The following is a 23,033-nucleotide window of genomic DNA, read 5'->3' on the forward strand; positions in this document are numbered from 1 at the left end:
TTCTTTTTCATTTTGACCCTGCCAGGTGCATTCCTGTATGCAGGTGTTCTGAAAAACAAGCATGGTAAGGGGCCGTAACATAACCTTCCCAATAACAGTTGATTTTCAGTGCTATTTCATGATAGTTGCACACCTACAAGTTCAGATGCAACACTTAGCACAACAGCAGACCCGTAGTTCCAACGGTCACTCAACAGGTGGCAGTAGCATTATGCAATCCATTGGATATAAACGGAACGGCCTTCTGTAGTCTTATTTGTTTAAGAATGAGAGATGTGGTCATAGGCACTTCCTGTTGTGTGGAAACTTAAGCAAAGTCTTATGCTAGTAATTTTGTGACCACAGCTTGACTAAAATTTTCAGGGGGGGGGGGGGGGGGGGGGGGGCTAGATCCATTCACGTAGGTATGTTTATTCTTATATCAGTCATTGTCCATGTCCATTTCACTGGATTTGGAGCACAAGTTGCTTCTAAGACTCGACAATTAAATCATCCTTTGTCATTCATTATGGTGATGGCACCTACTTTCTCCCCCTAAGAATACCTCGCAAATAAGACCTATAGTTTCCTTTTTTTATCGAATGATTCTGATATGTGTTCCCTATCTTTGTACACATGATACAATACTTGTTCCTTTAGCTGCCTCTGTGGATCAGTGGTAGAGTGCCGGCCTCCGGATTCCAAGTTAGTGGGTTCAAACCCGGCAGAGGTAGTCGGATTTTTGAAGGGCGGAAAAAAGTCCATTTGACACTCCATGTCGTACGATGTCGGCATGTAAAAGATCTCTGGTGACACATTTGGTGTTTACCCGACAAAATTCATTAAATCTCAGCCATAGACGCCCAAGAGAGTTTTGGTTTACTCGATCTGCCATCTGGAGGGCCTAGAGTAAAGCGGAACGTCGAAATTGACAAGCAGACAGCCAGATGGCGTCAAATTGAAATGTCTGCACACGGTAGCTGAGGCCATACGATTATTATTATTATTATTATTATTATTATTATTATTATTATTATTACTTGTTCCTTTCTATTTTTTGGGCTGCTTTCATGATGTTTGCCCTGTATTCCTATTCTTCTACCACCTTCCCTCTTCTTTGTATTTACCAGCTTTCTTCCTATCCTACACTTCCCACATCAGGACTGAAGAACTGTCCACATGGCTCGAACAGCTGTTGAAGTTGAGCATGGAAGCAAAATGAACTCAACGAGGGCTGAGGAAAATGTAAAGCTACTCAGATTGACGAGGATAGAGCCAATCGTGTGTTGAGATAACAGTGTAGGAAGATGTGGAGATAGTCCTTGTCCTTTTTTGTTTCCATTTTTTGTCATTGTCTCCTCTTTCTGTTGATCACTCTTCCAGATTGACCTGTTATTGTGCTTATCCTAGTATGTGTTCCTATTCATGTTCCTATCTTCTATATAAATAACATTATATAATTTTGTGTGTACACTTCAAATTTTTTTCCTTGCTCTTCGCTTTTCTCCCTGATTATATATACAAAAGTCCAGGTTGTGTATAATTTGATTAATATACAGTGGGCAAATGCTATTTCAAGGGGACCAAAAACAGGAAATATCAACTTTCTCCGTTAATATTAGCTTCATCGAAAAGTTGTACTTAATAAAAGTTGTGTAATATAAATCCTATCTTTTATGGTTCGTGTCCTTTTATCATACGAAGAATAATAATCTGCAATTGTTACAGCTTTTGTGAACTTTCAGTTATCTTTTGTTAAGAATGAAGCCATGTTTTCCAGTGTTGACTTAGTTATCTGGCAATATTCGTTTTATGGTATATGGTACATTTCTTCTTCCACTGCTTTTCCCACTCGGGGGGGGGGGGGGGGTCACGGGTGTGAATTGTTGCACATGTGGATTTGGCCCTGTTTTACAGTTGGATGCCCTTCCTGATGTCAACCCTATTTGAAGGAATTATTCACTATTGCATGTTTCTGAGGTCAATAGGGAGGTGTATAGTGTGTGTATAAAGTCTGAATCAGAGAAATTAATCCTATGCGGTTAAAATCACCAATCTAGTCAGAAATTGAACCCAGGCCATTCTGAATCAAAAATCTCAACGCTGACATTTCATTGCACTTTGCAATATTACTGACATTTTAGTCGACGAGATTATAGTACGTAACTACAAATTATAGAAAATGACATTTCCAATACATTTATTACATAGTAACACTTTCTCAGTTTAGAAGTTGCCTAAAAGAGTGCATTTCATGCCAGCCAGCTGAAAGTGTACAATAGAAAAAATAAAACAATCTGTTGAATTTTGAAGAAAATCACCAAAGATTGCTTCTTAACACATTGACGACCGGTCCTGGAGATCTCCGTAATACTGCGGCCAGCGGTTGTTGTCAAGCCCCGGAGATCTCCATTTTTACGCACGAGCATCGTTTGTAGCTTGTGCTATCTCTTGGCTATAATTTTAACTACTTTATATCATGTCTTGGAGTAGAGGGATCTTAGATTTTAGTGTCAATGTATTTTTTTAATTGTACGATCTTTGTAGCCACGGAAACTTCGTATGTACATGGGTGTTCTTACGTGCCGAGAATCATTGTACATGGCAACGTGCCCTATATGACAACAAAGTATTTCAACATTTAAATGCAGATTCATTCTCTGATGTGCCACATGGGTGAACCTTGAGAATTATCGTAAATTCTCAGTTGACAGTAGGTGATGGGCTACGAGAATTCACGCTTTTATGCACCTTGTATTTCCTTGATTATTAATGAAATTGTGGGTGAGATTATGAGTTTAAAACGGCGTAGTCATGGAATATAAATTATCGCTTCATCTTTCTTAACCCTTTAGCCCTGACTTTTTTTCTAGATACCTAAAAAAATATTTGTATGTTCCAAGGTACTAATATAGGTGTCAAAAGTACAGAAATAAAACAATTTTCCTAAAAATTTGGTTTATTGAATATTTGTAGCATGTCCATTCCAATGGACAAATGGACTCATAAAAAGGTGCAAATCATTCCTTATGGAAGTTCTTAAAACAATTCCTCCATTTAAAAAAAACATAGGTGCACATTACATTTTTCACAATAAATGTGAGTTTTCTTCACACAGCCAAGCATCTTACACCTGAATGCTTTCTTTTAGTCATCAAACTCAGGAAAATGATTACTCGGATCATGGCATATTTCTGGTGCAGGGCGAATTTTTCTTCTCATTCTCCTGACTGCTGGTTGTTCATCTCTCCTTAGTCTACCTTGTTTCCTTTTTTTTTGGTTTACCCATCTAAATAAGAGCCCCACTCCAACCAACTGTTTACACAAGCAAGATCTATTGCATGAAACAGCATCTTAAGGATCCATTTCCTAGATTTTGTAAATATCCTGTACAGACTAATCTAGATATATAAAATAAGAGTTTTGTCTGTACATTGCTCAGAATTTAAAAAGGATGGTATTTATGTATCAGTCGTGTACACAGTAACGAGGAAATGCACTCTTTGTATGTATGTACACGCATCACGAGAAAACGGCTGAAGAGAATTTAATAAAAATTGGTATGCAAAGTCGAAGATTTATGTCGCTAGAAGCTAGGCTATAAATAATTTTATTCACACAGAGAGAAATGGTAGTTTAGGGGAAGGCCTAAAGTATAATTTTCAAATATGTATGTTATTAGGGTCCTATCTTAATGAAAATCGGTATGCAAAGTCGGGGAATAAGTCGCTACAATAGGTTATAAATAATTGTATTCACGCTGAGTGAAACGATAGTATAGGGGAAGGCCTAAATATTTAATTTTCAAATATTTGTGTTATTAGTGGTCCTATCTTAATGAAAATCGGTATGCAAAGTCGAAGATTATGTCGCTACAACTTAGGCTATAAATAATTTTATTTACGCTGAGTGAAAGGTAGTTTGGGGGAAGGCCTGAAGCTTAATTCTCATATATTTGTTATTAGTGGCCCTATTGATAAATACTACATAACTAAAGTTATATATAGTATTAAATTTCCGATCATTATACATTTTTACCGTACCGGCTATGATAACAGAGATATTCATGAATTTTGATTTTTGTTGCTCAAGTTCGTATCGGCGCCGAGTCACGAGAAAATTGTGAACAGAATTAAATGAAAATCCGTATGTAAAGTCGGGGAATAAGGGATTACAGTCTCCGCTAAAAATAAGTTTATAAGACGCCCTAATATCACTGAGTCGAAAGAAAACGAAATGTGAAGGCCTACAATAAAGAAAGCTCAAAATTTATCAACAATAACATTAAGTTAACCATTGTTTGTTGTGACGTGCTTTGTGTCTTCGGTTGCCAGTCATCTCTGATAGATGGGAGTACTGCTGCATACCAAGTATTTGTTTTAAATCTGCTTTATGTTGCACCGACACAGGTCTTATGGCAACGATGGGATTGGAAAGGGCAAGGAGTGGGAAGGAAGCAGCCGTGGCCTTAATTAAAGTACAGCCCCAGCATTTTCCTGGTGTGAAACCACGGTAAATCATCTTCAGGGCTGCCGACAGTGGGGTTCGAACCCACTATCTCCTGGATGCAAGCTCACAGCTCCGCAACCCTAACCGCATGGCCAACTCGCCTGGTTATACCGAGTATAACAGTCTGCCTGAATATTGGCGGGAAGTAGCTGGGAAGTTAGATAACTTTCTTCCTTTGCATCCTATTCCTGTGGTTCACAAATTTTCTGATACTACTGGTACGTAACACACTGGTTCATCATAGCATTCCAGCTATTCAATCCGTACTCTGTGGCACTGATTGGAACGAGCAGTGTGTTCACTTAGTAGAGGAATAATGGCAGAGGAATATTCACGGCTGTCTGTGGCCTGGTCATTCCAGTTCTGGAACTTTGGACTGCTGGATCGGCACCGTAGTATTATTTGTTAAAAGTGAGAAAATGTGCGATTTTTCATTTGATTGAGTATTTTATATGATATCATCGCTTTTAATCGCTACTTTCCTACTGACATTTCTGTAATGACCTATGTTGACTTCAGTTAGGAAAACCACAAAGACAGTCTTTCTGAGAATCCTGTAGCGAAGCACGGGTACATCGGCTAGTTAGCATATATAACTTGCCCGCACCACCCATTGCATGGTTATGACGACGAACAATCTCAGATTCACAATTAAGTATTTATTTATTTTCCACCTAGTCGATACAATGATTGCTTAAGGCAATTTTTAATGGTCAAAAGTGGTACATGTTTCGTATATTATCAACATCTTCAGCCACATAACACTGTTTAGATGAAAAATATATAAAATTGACAAAGTAATGCTTTAGAGGAAGTGTCCTTAAAATTAACATAAGATTGACAAGACTAAAACAAACAAATAACTCAAGAGAAAATATATAAATTATTTCTACAATAGAAAGCAGTCGTCAAGGAAACACTTGTACAATATTCCATAGAGAAATTGTCCTAATAAATATTCTTTTCTTAATAATTCATGAAACAAGATCAATTTATAAAGTAAAAATTATACAATTTATAAGTAATTATCGAAATGAAGAAATCCTGATATCACAGTGCGGCTCTTATTATTAATGTAGATGAAAATATAACTAATTCCTATTTGTCAAATCTTATTAAGCCTGCTTTCCTTTGGAACAGTAACTCCTGTCATTCTTTCACAGTTTTGCGCCGGGTGTAATATTGGTGATGCGTTCTTCCTTGCTCTTGCACCTGAGGAGGTGGAGGAGCGGGGGATATAGGTGTGTCAAGAACTTCCTTGCTGTCACCTATAGCTTCAACTGAGGAGGAATAAGCTGTAGGGCTATCTGTAGGTGGAGAAATTCCAATTCTTTTTTCGTGATCCTTCTCAAGCATTTTCAAATATACTAGAATTTGATAATATAATGGATTCTTAAATTCTACAGCCTCATTAAGGTTATCATTTTTCTTTACAAGTTGGTCTAGATGAATGTACAGGTCTTCATATGTGTTCATTAAGCTGCCCTTTTTTAACTTTTTTATGATGGTCAGGTCTTGTTCTATGTTGGTAAATTTATGACCTGTGGCCGTCATGTGTGATCCCATTGCTGAGAATCTTCTATGTTTTTCAGCATTCACATGTTCCAAATATCTAACTTTAAAATTGCGGCCGGATTGTCCTATGTATGTATTCTTACATTCAAAGCATGTGAGTTTATATATTCCGGAATCAAAAAATTTATCTTTTTCCGAGAGATTTATTGTATCATGGTTGAAAATACTATGTTTCATGTTGTTATTGGTGGAAAATGCAATTTTGAAATTTTTTCTCTTAAATAAATTTGTTATTACATGAATGTTTGGATTATTATATGTGAACTTGATATATTTTTCAGTTTTACTAGGTTCGACTGCTAATTTAGATTGTTGCTTCTCCGAAAATTTATTAATTATTTTATCAATCATGTTATTGTTGAAACCATTCAAGAGGGCTTGTTGTCGGATAAACAACAGTTCTTTATTCCTTTCAGATTTGGATAAAGGAATACTAAACGCTCTTTTAACGTAACTATAATATGCTGATCTTTTCTGTGCCTCATGGTGTAACGAGTTGTTCTTGATAGTGGTCAGTGTGAAAGTGGATTTTCTGTGTATTTTGAAAGAAAATCCTTTTTCTTCTCTTGTTGTGACTATGTCCAGAAAATTCAGTGATTTTTCAACCTCTTCTTCTAAAGTGAATTTTATATTGGAATCCAAATTATTCAATATATTTAAAACTTTATTGCTATCGGTGAGTCTGTTATCTATTATAGCGTAAACATCGTCCACATAACGTGTCCAAAAATCCAAACCCTCTATTTGATTAATAATTTTCGTGTGTTCCAAATAGTCTAAGTATATATTAGCCAATATTCCTGATGCTGGGGCTCCCATTGAGAGTCCTTTTTGTCGGTAAATTTTATTATTAAGCTTAAAATAATTTTGATTTAACACGAATTTTAAAACATTAATAATAGATAACAGACTCACCGATAGCAATAAAGTTTTAAATATATTGAATAATTTGGATTCCAATATAAAATTCACTTTAGAAGAAGAGGTTGAAAAATCACTGAATTTTCTGGACATAGTCACAACAAGAGAAGAAAAAGGATTTTCTTTCAAAATACACAGAAAATCCACTTTCACACTGACCACTATCGAGAACAACTCGTTACACCATGAGGCACAGAAAAGATCAGCATATTATAGTTACGTTAAAAGAGCGTTTAGTATTCCTTTATCCAAATCTGAAAGGAATAAAGAACTGTTGTTTATCCGACAACAAGCCCTCTTGAATGGTTTCAACAATAACATGATTGATAAAATAATTAATAAATTTTCGGAGAAGCAACAATCTAAATTAGCAGTCGAACCTAGTAAAACTGAAAAATATATCAAGTTCACATATAATAATCCAAACATTCATGTAATAACAAATTTATTTAAGAGAAAAAATTTCAAAATTGCATTTTCCACCAATAACAACATGAAACATAGTATTTTCAACCATGATACAATAAATCTCTCGGAAAAAGATAAATTTTTTGATTCCGGAATATATAAACTCACATGCTTTGAATGTAAGAATACATACATAGGACAATCCGGCCGCAATTTTAAAGTTAGATATTTGGAACATGTGAATGCTGAAAAACATAGAAGATTCTCAGCAATGGGATCACACATGACGGCCACAGGTCATAAATTTACCAACATAGAACAAGACCTGACCATCATAAAAAAGTTAAAAAAGGGCAGCTTAATGAACACATATGAAAACCTGTACATTCATCTAGACCAACTTGTAAAGAAAAATGATAACCTTAATGAGGCTGTAGAATTTAAGAATCCATTATATTATCAAATTCTAGTATATTTGAAAATGCTTGAGAAGGATCACGAAAAAAGAATTGGAATTTCTCCACCTACAGATAGCCCTACAGCTTATTCCTCCTCAGTTGAAGCTATAGGTGACAGCAAGGAAGTTCTTGACACACCTATATCCCCCGCTCCTCCACCTCCTCAGGTGCAAGAGCAAGGAAGAACGCATCACCAATATTACACCCGGCGCAAAACTGTGAAAGAATGACAGGAGTTACTGTTCCAAAGGAAAGCAGGCTTAATAAGATTTGACAAATAGGAATTAGTTATATTTTCATCTACATTAATAATAAGAGCCGCACTGTGATATCAGGATTTCTTCATTTCGATAATTACTTATAAATTGTATAATTTTTACTTTATAAATTGATCTTGTTTCATGAATTATTAAGAAAAGAATATTTATTAGGACAATTTCTCTATGGAATATTGTACAAGTGTTTCCTTGACGACTGCTTTCTATTGTAGAAATAATTTATATATTTTCTCTTGAGTTATTTGTTTGTTTTAGTCTTGTCAATCTTATGTTAATTTTAAGGACACTTCCTCTAAAGCATTACTTTGTCAATTTTATATATTTTTCATCTAAACAGTGTTATGTGGCTGAAGATGTTGATAATATACGAAACATGTACCACTTTTGACCATTAAAAATTGCCTTAAGCAATCATTGTATCGACTAGGTGGAAAATAAATAAATACTTAATTGTGAATCTATTGAAGTGCGATACGGACCATGAAGCTGATTTTATGTAATAGAACAATCTCAGGTCGTTTCACAGATATATATGACCGTTTCTCCTTATCCCACTGCTTTACCTCATCATTTGTACCACAGCCTACAAAATTTGATCCCAGTACAACTGGTCTGTTACCATACCATTTGCAAATTACTACTTTTTCGTTCAGGCTAACCAACTCCTCTGAGTATCCTCGACCTTTTTTCCTTATTTCTGTATCTAAAGTTAACGGAGCATTTGGAAACCAAAAAATTCTAACAGTTCCTCCTGCATGTATCTTCTAATTATCAAAAAATAGAAAGAGGTGCTCCTTTTCTACTCTCCCTGTAAGCTTCAGTACAACTGAAACCCCCAAACCAAACCATTTCACAATATTTTTACGGATTTCAGGTGTACCCCCTTGGTGCATAAGATAATCATAGCATAGGTCATTTTTTCCACACAAAAGAAATAACTTTATGCTCCAAGGATTTGGTTTCCTCTTACAATACTGCTTTACGGACAGATGACCTTTGAACGGCACCATTTGTTCATCAACACTAAGTTAATTTTCCAGTTCTAAGCACCTACTTCTTACACAATCATAGATTGGCCTTACTTTATAAATCTTATCTGTACAATCTGTTGGTTCTCGAGGTTGTTTGCAACATGAAATGGTGACCTAAGTTGAAAAAAATTATTTCTCTTGAGACATGGTGTCACCAAATAAATCTAAATGTAAAGCTGAATCCCAGTACATCCTAACCCTTGGATACTTCAAGCAACCCATCATAATATCGAGCCCTATGAAAGACTTAATTTCTTGACTATTTGTAGGCTTGAAGGTTTTATCATTTTGTATTGAATACACATTATTCTCAACCATGTTATTGACACAAGACTAATGTATTTTGAAAAATAAGTGACAGGTACACCAACATCATCGTCTATTAAAAGTTCAACAGAATTCCAATCCTCAGGTGTGACACTAATAGGTTTTGGTATGCATGGCTTCCTTATCCACCTAATATCCTGCTTTTTAGTACAAATCCAGTCAATTGGATGGTGTTATGCATCACTTGACCAAGCGCCAAAAGTAGATTTTGAGATATTGACACAAACGCAAAATCCTTTGTAGTAATTCATATTTCCTGTTAAATGTGAGGTATTATATACCAAAATGAAGATAAAAACATAAATTTTCTTCTTAATGTATTCAATTTAGGGATATTTGAAGTATATCTTCCTAATCTGAGATAACGGTGCTTGGTCACTTGATGCTTTATTGCGGTTTCATTAGTTTTTGTTTTGCATCACTTGACCAAGGAATAAAATTGCCATTTATTGATCAATTTGACTTTTAAAAATTCAGTGCAGTGTAAAATATGGTACTTGTTAACTAATTTTATTGCTTATTTAAGTACAGGATTAGATTATACATAACAGCATACAACATGACTTAGAAAAAACATTAATTTTAGAATATACAGTAGTATAGATGTTATATATTACACTGCTAGGTCATATTATTAAGGCATCATAAACGCATAGTTTCTCCAAGTGTAATATAATGCAGGATTTTAAAAATTTTTGAGTTAAAAATCCATATTTCCACAATCAAATCCATCTATATCATCTATTCCAGGATCACTAAACAAGCCTTTATAGAAATGCTTAGCATCATTGGGAATTAGCTCCACGAGAGGGCGCAGGTCGTTCAGTTTCGCTTCTGAAACTTGTCTTCCATTTGGCCATAACAGAGTGAGCAGACCATGTAGAGCTGATCCATTTTCATTCTGAAGCCGCGACCAACTGAAGATTTCTTAATGTTCACTTCAACAGAGCGTTCTGCATCAAAATGCATTTTGATGAAAATGCTAAAAGTTTTACCTTTCTTCAACTCTATTTCTCTCACACGCAGCCGGTTTACCTTCTCACTGTTTGTGCCTGCTTCCTGTTTACAATGTGCTTCTCCAGATGAACTGTACTATGAAAGTACGGTCCAGTCATTCTGTCCACAACAAGCAGGTTCTTCTTTCGGCACATCTTCATTAAATTTATGTACTCTTCGGTGGTATAGAGGCGCTGCTGAAATTTGAAAGAACGTTCTACATCTCCAAAGTCACTGTCGTTAGGGAGGAAGCTATGGCGTCGAAATAAAAATGTTTGTGTAATCTTTTCAATGGGAGGGTGTTTTTCCAATACAGAAGTAGAACAATCTTTATATTACGATTCTGGCCTCCGCAAGAGTATGGCTTCTTTGGCATTGTGCATGTTTTCCATGAGATGCTTGTACAAGCAAAATCCAACCTCCTGAGCCCCTCGTTCTGCTTCTCCTTCCAACCAGACATAACAGTGACCTTTATTATCTTTCCCACTATGAATCTTTAACCACAACTGGCGCTTGTAAAAAAACACATTTGTGGGAATACGGGAAAATGGCAGTGTTTTTTTTTTTCAGGGTCAGAACAAAACGTTTCCAGTTTTTCATCCAACTTCGATTTTTCCATATCCGAGGATTTTAGGTTCTGGGCGTATGCCGCACGGAAGAAAACCTGTGCGGGAATCTTCTACGCGGTAATCTACAATTAGCATCAGACGACCAAGCGACTGCAAGCTTGTCGTGTGGTCATTTGATGCGTAATTCAGACCCAGAAATGGTGGTTGGTCACTTGATGCAAAACTTGAATTTAATGATTGAGAGGTTGGCGTTTGGTCAAAATGAATTTTCTGCCCAATCATATTGAGAATAAAAGTCCGAACAATAACCTATGTAAAGTTTACACTTTTAGCTACCAAATGGTGCAAAAATCTAAAAAAATCCATTTTGGCGCTTGGTCAATTGATGCATAACACCATCCAATTGATATGCTACTCTCATCCAGCAACCCTTCTTCCATGTTAGATTCAGGAGATTCATTCTCCTTATCTTCTACCTCCTCATCCCTTCTGACTATGTCAGCACCTAAAATAATATGGGCAAACATATGTTTAAAACTGCAAAAATGGTTCTCAGTCTCAAAATTAAATTATATTAATTACACATGTTTAGGGAGCAAATTTGACAGTTGTGCAAATCAATCATGATTAACTTTTTACAGTTATAGGCCCTACTATTAAAATGTTATTGTACTTACCTATCCTAGCAGTCTGTGGTCTAGCAACATCCACTTCAGTCATTTTCATCACTCTGCAATTCTTCTAAATCAGAAACATCTCCAGTCATCAGCAGTTCTAATATATGATAAACATCTTTCTCAGGATGAAGATGCTCTGAAAATTTTGTATTTTTGGTATATTGGCCATTGCACATTGTACGCAACCTCTTGTTTATAAAAGTATTTATTTACTCGAGTCAGAAGCATACAATAGAACTTTTTTGATTTGGTTTTACATTACAATTTAGTAACAATATAACAGAAGAAATTTTACACATATATGCCAAAATGGTATTAAATAGTCTTTGCCCAGAAGCGAGCAACTGCGACTGCATTTCCTTGTGCCTTGAGCAAATCCTCCTCACTGCAAGAATCAGAGATTTATAAAAGTGCAGTTTGAACATTAAATATTAAGAAATAATGTTAAAATAAAGCATTTTATTTAAGTAATAAATACACAAAATTACAAACAATATGCACCTAGCTTTATAATCCTTCTCAAGCTGTCACCTTGAGCTCTTCAGTTGTCAATAAACTTCCAGATTTCACCACTAGATGGGAGAAATGGAGGCAGGAGGTAACAGATGATGTCCATTAAGATGAACAAATGGTTTCAAATCTCAAAAATTGCTTTATTAAAACGGAACATTATGATAAAAACAATGTCAACTGGAATGGACCTGGGGAAGATAGACCTTCATGTATTAAACAGAAAAAATGTCTGATTTGTAGAGCTATTCCCTGGAGTTCCAGTGCAAATGTCAACATGGAGCGGTGTATTCAGTTACTGACGGCTACCAATAATTGTAATTATGTACAGACTGGTTATAATAAGCACCGAGTGACAGTGAATTAGATATTTCTAATGATTAACATCTAAAACTAAACGGGGAGTAGCTGTAAAGAGAAATCCTTGAAACAATGAGTACACGAATGGCACAAACACTGATTCATACTACACTGTGCTTAGAAAGACTGGGAGCCACAAATGGTATTGCTTTGAAAAGCATCATAATGTACAGACTACAGAGAAACCTAGTGAGTACATGTTCCAAGTTTGAGGTTGATATATTGAATACATTTCGAGTTACAGTAGTTTGAATGCAGCAGTGTAATTTCTTGGAGGCTTGAACTATCCGGTCTACGTGGGGTAGCAACGTCCATTCGTCGCCCGTTGTCAATGTGTTAAAACACTTATTAACTGTTTCAAGGCAGAAAGTGCAATGTCGCTAATCAGAGTTTGGTAGGTGAAATGTCTTGCAGAACTCTACGAATTTACCTTTTACCATATGAGCTATAATAATGGATATATTCACCTAATGAGATTTTTAAAAATTACAAAGTACATTAATGGCATGGATTTGTTGTTCAGTCGTTGCGGTAATGCTTTAACTGGTGGTGGTTGGGAATTTTTTATTTGCTGCAAAACCACCTGGTCATTGCCCCTGTTCATCACAAAGGCACGAAGGCTACCAAAATGAGAAGAAAAACATGAAAAATTACCACTTGATGAATGAAAGTTAGGGATGAGATTGGATGCGTAGGTCTCAAATATCACCAGGCTGGAAGAAGACAAAATGTGATTGCTGAGACTCTGATATTTACGTGCTTTAATACATTATTTCTTATTTCACAAAATATATTTGTTTTCATATTTTTGTACTTTTTTATAATTCCTTATTCTGGCATATTTATTCGTAAGTACGTATTTCCGATGTTCGCCGGTAACATATTTTCTGTTTAGATGTATTCTGCGTACATTTTCGATCCTTGCCAGTTCTAGTAATTGCCTTCTTTGTTTTCTATTTCAAGACAATTCCCTGATCATGAAGGATAGAAGGGAGCTGGAGGAGTCAGTGTTATTAAGCCTATTTTGTTCCTCTACTAGTCCATACCTTCGAAAATTTTACCTGGTATTACAATGTTTTGCCAAACTTGAAAGATAGACTGACAGTGTGAAGAGTGTTATGTTACTTCGAGTAGTTTTCTGCAGGAGTTTGTGAACGTTTTTAAAACTGATGGAACTGTATTATTTTGCACCATTTATGTGAAAGATGTGGTTACAAGTTTCACAACATATTGACAGCAAAACATCATTAAAAAGCCAACACAACGTTTGCACTTTGATAAGAATCTTCACAGGCACTGTGTTTGAATGGCCACAGCAGATCAACTCTGTGTGTTCAATGCTGTGTGGCTGTTCTAGGGATACCCGTACCAGGCGAGCTGGCCGTGCGGTTAAAGGCTCGCGGCTGTGAGCTTGCATCCGGGGGGATGTTGGGTTCGAATTTCACTGTCGGCAGCCCTGAAGATGGTTTTCCGTGGTTTCTCATTTTCACACCAGGCAAATGCTGGGGCTGTACCTTAATTAAGGCCACGGCCGCTTCCTTCCAACTCCTAGGCCTCTCCTATCCCATCGTCACCATAAGACCTATCTGTGTCGGTGCGACGTAAAGCCACTAGCAAAAGAAAAAAAAAGAGAGATGCCGCTGTATTCACATGTGCATGCATGCATGCATGTCATTGCGGTGTCGGTCTGTTCCCAGTTCTTTATAGACGCACCTTGTACATGCAAACACTGGATACCCACAACAATTATTATATCCATAGACATTTGCTTCCCGAAATGCAAGATGAGAGACTTGGTCCAACAAACTACCAGTTCTTATAAGATATTTGTTAATCATTTCTTGCACCTTATATACCACTTAAAGTAGTGATGGGCAACGCTCTCGCTCGAGACTCTCGAGACTAACGTCGCAGATCTCGAGACTCTCGCGAGAATCCCGAGACCGATCCTCCTATAGTGCACGCTGTGCGACGTACAAGTAACTACAATACGACTGTAAACTTGATAGTATATCATTGCCAGTTATTGCGTGAAATAACGTTCTCATATGAAAACGTGTGAGCCAATACATTTTATCAAAAGCCTGGAAAAGTACTGCATGTTCAACTATGAACCCCTTAATACCATTAACGAAAGTGAAAACCGAATGTCAGTATCTTAAATTGTTCACGGCTCATTTGAGGTGGACATCTTAGCTGAATGACCTGTATAATTTGTTAATAACTGTTAGTAGGATGTAAACCTACCTGGATGCCTCACAATCGTTGTCGGCAGGGTAGCTTCTTGTGATTCAGACCGGGCCGGAGGTGTTCTGTGACTATTCCTCTTCATTTATATTATGTGTGTTTAAGTATCGGATCATCCCATAAGTATTTCTGCTGACGTATTTTACTTGTTTGGAATAAACAACACAGCGGGCTGTGCTATGTGGCATCTCTTCAAAATAACCGACATCCACGACTTACGTTGCATTTCGGACATCGTCTACAAGTTGTCGCGTACAACTAGGCACAATTACACATTGCACTGTCATTTTTTTTAATGACATTAGCTCGGGGCGTCGACCTAAAGAGATTTTTTGCCCCTACTTGCACAATGTGATAGGCCTATGAACCTGCGTGTAATTGGAATGGAGGAAGTGTAGAGTGCTGAATGTGAGGAAAGGAGCGTTAAGGGCGACACAAATACCCAGTCCCCAAGCCAGGGATATTAATCATTTACAATCAAAAACCCTGACCCAGCCGGGAATCGAACCCGGGGCCGTCGGGTGACAGGCCGGACTGCACTGTCATATACCGAAGTACCTAATTATTATTATTAACAAATACATCGCAAATGGGAAATATCCCGGTGGCAATGGTCACTTACAGTAGTGTAATAATAACCAGCATAGTGATGTAGGCAAGTTTACCTTCGTAAACAGGACCATAAAGGATTGGAATAAATTAACTGCAGCAGTCTTTGATAGATTCTCTTCCGGTATCAAATCGTTTAAGATGATGATTTGTGCTAGTGTAAAATGAAAAGTAAAAGCTGCAAACGATGGACACTGAATTTGTGATTTCCTGCTGGATTTAGAATGTTAAACTAGTAGTATTTCTAATATTTTCTCTCCATGGAACTGCTTGTTGTACTCTTGTTGTAGTTGTTGGGTAGTTATGTTTCAACTTTTATATCACTTGTAGTGTTAAGCTAGTAGGAAGTTCAACCTATAGGATTGTAAGTAATGGAAATACTTAAGTTGTGTGTGAATTTATGTATAATGATGCTGGATTTAGAAAGGTAAACTAGTAGTATTTCTTGCCATATTTTCTTTCGTTGTTGTTATAGTTGTAGGGTAATGGTGGTTTAACTTCACTTTATTATCACTTGTAATGTTAAGCTAGTAGAAAGTTCAACCTATAGTATTGTAAGCGGCAGTAGCGTAGCCAGGATTTCAGTTTGGGGGGGGGGCATTTATTTTGATAGGTGACCAAACTTCCAGAGTTTAGGTGGTATAGAATACCTAAAAAGGAAATTAGTGTCCTTGGATCCAAGTAAGAGTGGTGGATTCGTGCGGATTCCGGAAGCTAATAGTAATCATCATCATCTTCTTCTTCCTATTCTTCTTCTTCCGTTTTTCCTACATCTGTGGGGTCATGGGTGCGAACTGTGTCGCACATGTGAATTTGGCCCTGTTTTACGGCCGGATGCTCTTCCCGACGCAATCCTATATGGAGGGATGTAATCACTGTTGTGTGTTTCTTTGGTGCCTGGTAGTGTAGTATGTTGTCTGAATATGAAGAGGAAAATGTTGGGACAAACACCAAGTCCCCAAGCCAGAATATAAATACGGTAATTTTATTATAATAATGGTCATGGGATAAGCTATAAAGAAGTGACATTTTACACGATTAATGCGGCAAAGAAACACACACATACACGTCGAATAAAGGTTTCTCGCCCTTCTCCATGGCTAGATGTTGAAACCAAGAGGATGATGGCCCACCGTGATTCGTTATTTCGACATTATAAACAAACTTCGAAGCTTACCGCATCTTAAGAAATCGCACAAAGCAGTTAATCAGAAATGAAAAATGTGCATATTTCCGGAATTTAGCTAACAACTTTAATTCCAATCGCACATGGGACCAATTTAGAGCTCTGGGAATAGGAAAACGTCAACAGAGCCAGACAACTCCTGACATTCTACTTGACGAACTGAACGATTACTCTAGTAGAATAAATATTCAACCTACCCCAATTAACTGCACCGAATCACCGCCCTCCCCTCCAGCCAATCCACCATTCACATTTCACAGTGTCACAGAAAATCAGGTTAAAAAGGCTTTGTACTCGATTAAATCAAAGGCCACGCGTGTAGATGATAATCTTATTACTTTTATACATAACATTATTGGTGCTGTCCTGCCTATACTGTCGCACATACTGAACTACTGTTTACTAAACGGAATTTTCCCTACTGTCTGGAAAACAGACAATATTGAATATTATACTGGTACCTAACAGTTTAGACTCACAATCTCTCTCTGACATTCGTCCTGTGTTCATACTCCCTGTGCTTTCTAAAGCCTTTGAACGTTTAGTATATGAGCAAGTTCTGGAATACCTAAATAAAAATGCTCCTTTGGACCCTTTGCAATCTGGATTTAAGAAGGGTCACAGTACCGCGACAGCACTTTTGAAGGTAAGAAGAAACGCTATAGACAAACGACTGCTCACTAAACTTATCATTCTTGACTTCAGTAGCATCTTTGACACTATAGAAATTCCGACTTGATAAAGTAAATGGAACTGCTAAATTTCGACCTGGCTGCGTTTAAGTTTCTTAGTTATTATTTGAGTAACCATCAACAGCGTGTAACAGTAAACGACAAGGCCTCTAAATGGAAAATGAAACTTAGTGGTGCCCCGCAGGGCAGTATTCCAGGGCCCTTACTTTTCTGTATTTATATCAATGACATACCATCCGTGACAGGAAATAACATATCGACACTGAAAAACAAGATATTAACAATGACCTCTGATGACTCAGTATATATGCACAACGAAATTCTCTTACACTAAACTCCACAAAATCTCAGGCAATCATAATTAGACCACGAAAATTACTGAGCTGCTCAAACAATGTCGCAATCCCGCCTATCCTATGAATGGGAACATTATTCCCCACAGTAAACCGGTTGAAAATCTTGGCTTAATTATGAATGAAACACTTGATTGTTCTGGTCACACGAAAGAAATACGTAAAAAAAGATTTTTGGAGTGCTTCACCCTCTTAAACGGCGGAGGGATATATTTCCATTTGAGCTAAAGGCAAAACTAATACAGACACTCATTCCCCCTATTCTTGATTACTGTTACGTTGTATTAGTTGATATGACGAGAGAAGAAACACTTAAACTTCAACGAGCACTGAATTCCTGCCTGAGATTTATTTACAACATCGGGTACGATGTTCATACCACCCAATACTATCAGGCTGTCTCATGGCTGAAGCCTGATAAACGTCGGCAGCTACACACTTTAACGATGGTGTTTAGGAGTGTTAGCTGAAAGTCAGCCACTGTATATTTCTTCTAAATTCACCTTTTTATCATCATTTCACAACTTAAATACACGTTCTAGATCCTATCTTTCTATTCCACTGCACCGCACAAATACAATTAATAGATTATTTGTGGTGATCGGCTTCACATTATGGAATTCCCTGTCAGCTCAGGTCAGAGAAACTAGCTCTTTATTACGACTTAAGGTCACCTGCCGAGACGTCCGACTCGTTGGCTGAATGGTCAGCGTACTGACCATCAGTTCAGAGGGTCCCGGGTCCGATTCCCGGCCGGGTCGGGGATTTTAACCTTCATTGGTTAATTCCAGTGGCCCGGGGGCTGGGTGTTTGTGCTGTCCCCAACATCCCTGCAAGTCACACACCACACATAACACTATTCTCCACCACAATAACACGCAGTTACCTACACATGGCAGATGCCACCCACCCTCATCGGAGGGTCTGCCTTACAAGGGCTGCACTCGGCTAGAAATAGCCACACGAAATTAAATTAAACCTGTCGAGACTACCTGCCGAGGACAGCTGACTGAATGGTTGAAGTGTGAATGTGTGCGTGCCTGAGGATGTCATTTTTAAGAGTTTTTAATATTGAAATGAAATGGCATATGGCTTTTAGTGCCAGGAGTGTCCGAGGACATGTTAGGGTCGCCAGGTGCAGGTATTTTTATTTGACAACTGTAGGCGACCTGCGCGTCGGGATTAGAATGTAATGATTATGAAGACGACACATACACCCAGCCCCCTTGCTAGCGAAATTAACAATGATGGTTAAAATTCCCGACCCTGCTGGGAATCGAATCCAGGACCCCTGTGACCAAAGGCCAACTCGCTAACCATTTAGCCATGCAGCCGCACTTTTCAATATTAATTAGTTTTAATATTAATTTAGTTAGTAATGTATTTAAATTTACACTGACTGACAGAGCAAATGCAATACCAAGGAGGAGTGGTTCGAAAGGGATGAAAGTTGGGGAAAAAACAGAGTCGGCACGGAAGAATAATTGATGTTTATTTCAAACCGATATGCAGGTTACACAATGCGCACGGCATCGACTCAGTAGGATGTAGGACCACCGCGAGCGGCGATGCACGCAGAAACACGTCGAGGTACAGAGTCAATAAGAGTGCGGATGGTGTCCTGAGGGATGGTTCTCCATTCTCTGTCAACCATTTGCCACAGTTGGTCGTCCGTACGAGGCTGGGGCAGAGTTTGCAAACGGCGTCCAATGAGATCCCACACGTGTTCGATTGGTGAGAGATCCGGAGAGTACGCTGGCCACGGAAGCATCTGTACACCTCGTAGAGCCTGTTGGGAGATGCGAGCAGTGTGTGGGCGGGCATTATCCTGCTGAAACAGAGCATTGGGCAGCCCCTGAAGGTACGGGAGTGCCACCGGCCGCAGCACATGCTGCACGTAGCGGTGGGCATTTAACGTGCCTTGAATACGCACTAGAGGTGACGTGGAATCATACGCAATAGCGCCCCAAACCATGATGCCGCGTTGTCTAGCGGTAGGGCGCTCCACAGTTACTGCCGGATTTGACCTTTCTCCACGCCGACGCCACACTCGTCTGCGGTGACTATCACTGACAGAAGAGAAGCGTGACTCATCGGAGAACACGACGTTCCGCCATTCCCTCATCCAAGTCGCTCTAGCCCGGCACCATGCCAGGCGTGCACGTCTATGCTGTGGAGTCAATGGTAGTCTTGTGAGCGGACGCCGGGAGTGCAGGCCTCCTTCAACCAATCGACGGGAAATTGTTCTGGTCGATATTGGAACAGCCAGGGTGTCTTGCACATGCTGAAGAATGGCGGTTGACGTGGCGTGCGGGGCTGCCACCGCTTGGCGGCGGATGCGCCGATCCTCGCGTGCTGACGTCACTCGGGCTGCGCCTGGACCCCTCGCACGTGCCACATGTCCCTGCGCCAACCATCTTCGCCACAGGCGCTGCACCGTGGACACATCCCTATGGGTATCGGCTGCGATTTGACGAAGCGACCAACCTGCCCTTCTCAGCCCGATCACCATACCCCTCGTAAAGTCGTCTGTCTGCTGGAAATGCCTCCGTTGACGGCGGCCTGGCATTCTTAGCTATACACGTGTCCTGTGGCACACGACAACACGTTCTACAATGACTGTCGGCTGAGAAATCACGGTACGAAGTGGACCATTCGCCAACGCCGTGTCCCATTTATCGTTCACTACGTGCGCAGCACAGCGGCGCATTTCACATCATGAGCATACCTCAGTGACGTCAGTCTACCCTGCAATTGGCATAAAGTTCTGACCACTCCTTCTTGGTGTTGCATTTGCTCTGTCAGTCAGTGTATTTTTAAAACTATTAATTTATGTAGTTTTAACTGTTTTACGTATCTCAGTATTTTATTTAAGATTTTGATTAGTATGTTGTTAAGTATACGAGAGGGCCTCGAGCCCTAACTTCGCCACTGTAAAAAAGGCACTAATAAATAAATAAGTAAATATAGAATGTAAGGGGTATGGGTATAGATATTTTGTTAGTTGGTAAAGAAAAATATATGTCACAACATACGCTAGGGAGTGTTTACCTTGTCCTATTAGTTTTCATAGCGGTTAGGGCAGCGCAGTTGTGAGCTTGCATCCGGAGCCAGTGGATTCGAACCCTTCTGTCGGCAGCCCTGAAAATGGTTTCTCGTGGTTTCCCATTTTCACACCAGGCAAATGCTGGGGCTGTACCTTAATTAAGGGAACGGCCGCTTCCATCCCACTCCTACGCCTTTCCTATCCCACCGTCACCATAAGGCCTATCAGTGTCGTTGCGACGTAAAGCAAATTGTTAATTCGTTTTCCTCGCAAGCCTGGGGTGCAGAATATAGTAGCATTAAGTTACAGTTTTATGACGCTAATATTCGTACGTATAATTTTTATTAACGTGCCAGAAACCAACGACATGGAGCTGTTGCCATTTCAACACCGTTTTGAGGGCCAGCGACCAAAGTCGGGATTTGAACCTGCGAATTCGGACTCAGAAGGACAGCGACTCAACCAATTGAACCACATGAAAAGGAGGCGTTTATGATTATTGTTATAAATAGATTCAGTTAGTATGTTTACACAGGTTTTATGAAGAGCATTTATTAAGGCGTACGTTTTCCAACTGTCCTAAATGCACGAGACCGGACGGAAGAACTAGCTGGAGGCTAAAGAGCCTTGCAGGGGTGTCGCTTCCTTCTCTGTACACTTTTCCAAACCAAACTCCATGGCGTAACAGCCCCGAAGGGCCATCGCCAACCAAGCGACCGCTGTTCAGCCCGAAGTCCTGTAAATTATGAGGTGTCCTGTGGTCAGCACGACGAATCCTCTCCGCCGTTATTCTAGGCTTTCTAGACCAGATCCGTTATCTCACCGTCAGATAGCTCCTCAATTATAAGCTCGTGGGTTGAGTGTATCTCGAACCAGTCCTCAGATCCAGGTAAAAACCCTGACCTGGCCGGGAATCGAACCCGGGGCCTGCGGTAAGAGGCAGGCAAGCTACTCCTACTCCGCGGGGTCGGCTTGTTACTTTCAGGTCACCTTATTTTAGAATTAGACTTAAGGCATCCTGCATTCGATGCCCGCCACTGACAGAATTAAGAAAGGCATGGGATCGGGAAGATACAGCCTTATTTGTGGGTGCAATAGAGTTGGCCATGAGTCTCCCGTGATCGAAATATCTACGACCTGGCAGGTAGTCACCTTCACGGGGCGTCGTACCAAAGTGGTTCTTTTTTTTAGAAAAAAAAATTAAATGAAGATTCTACTTCCTCACAAACGAAGAACGATATCAATTTTACGAACAGTTTCAATAATGCAGCCGGTTTAGAGTACAGAAGCTATGATTTCGATTGTTGGATATATAATCATGGCAACAATCAAAACCATCAATATCTACAGAAGATCCGTCACCGCACTCGGTAGGACCGGCTTTCTTTTCATATCCACCGGGCGAGTTGGACGTGCGGTTAAGGGCGCACAGCTGTGTGCTTGCATCCTCTTCGAACCCCACTGTCGGCAGCCCTAAAGATGGTTTTCCGTGGTTTCCCATTTTCACACCTTAATGACAGCTGATGGCGGAGCTGTTGCGGATCCAACCAGCCTTAGGGCTGAAGACTGAACATACAACATACAATTAAGGCTACGGCCGCTTCCTTCCCACTCCTAACCCTTTACTTTCCCATCGTTGCCATAAGACCTACGGTGCGACGTAAAGCAAATTCTAAATACAAAATAAAACATCTTTTCACAACCCCTTCCATGGAAAAGTTGTATCCACGCTACTGGCCGAGACTTGGCCACCGAAATTATTTCGTGGGTACGCCACTGCATCCAGTCACCATTTAAGATACATGATAAGCCCGAAGAATGGTTGATACTCAAAATACACCATCATAAATGATGCGGTTATTATTCAAAAGTACTAAAGAAAGGTAAGGCACGCGACCTAGTGTTTTAAGTAGAATCTGTATCAATAGAACGTGACTTCCCATTTTAAAAATGTTTCATGCATCGACTGCGACTCAAGCCTCGGCCGTCTTGATGAGAAGATAGAACCAATTGGAACTGAGTTATCACGTCCGCTAATTACAATATAGTTACATGCACCTTTGATGGTGCCATTTGAAGTTCCAATCAGTCCCCGGGCATTTGACAAGATATATAGACCTACCTATAGACTAAGGTACGCATCTGCGATCTGTCTTGCTATTATAATTTTTTTTAAATCATAACTTACCGAGGATGCACATTATTTTGCCCTTAGTGACAAATAAAGTTATTATATGGCACAAAATGAGAAACTAACGTGCAGCTCACAATCCTGTCACAGTCTTCCGAACGCTGCAACTTA

The sequence above is a fragment of the Anabrus simplex genome, chromosome 5, assembly GCF_040414725.1.
Source record: "Anabrus simplex isolate iqAnaSimp1 chromosome 5, ASM4041472v1, whole genome shotgun sequence".
NCBI lineage: Eukaryota > Metazoa > Arthropoda > Insecta > Orthoptera > Tettigoniidae > Anabrus > Anabrus simplex.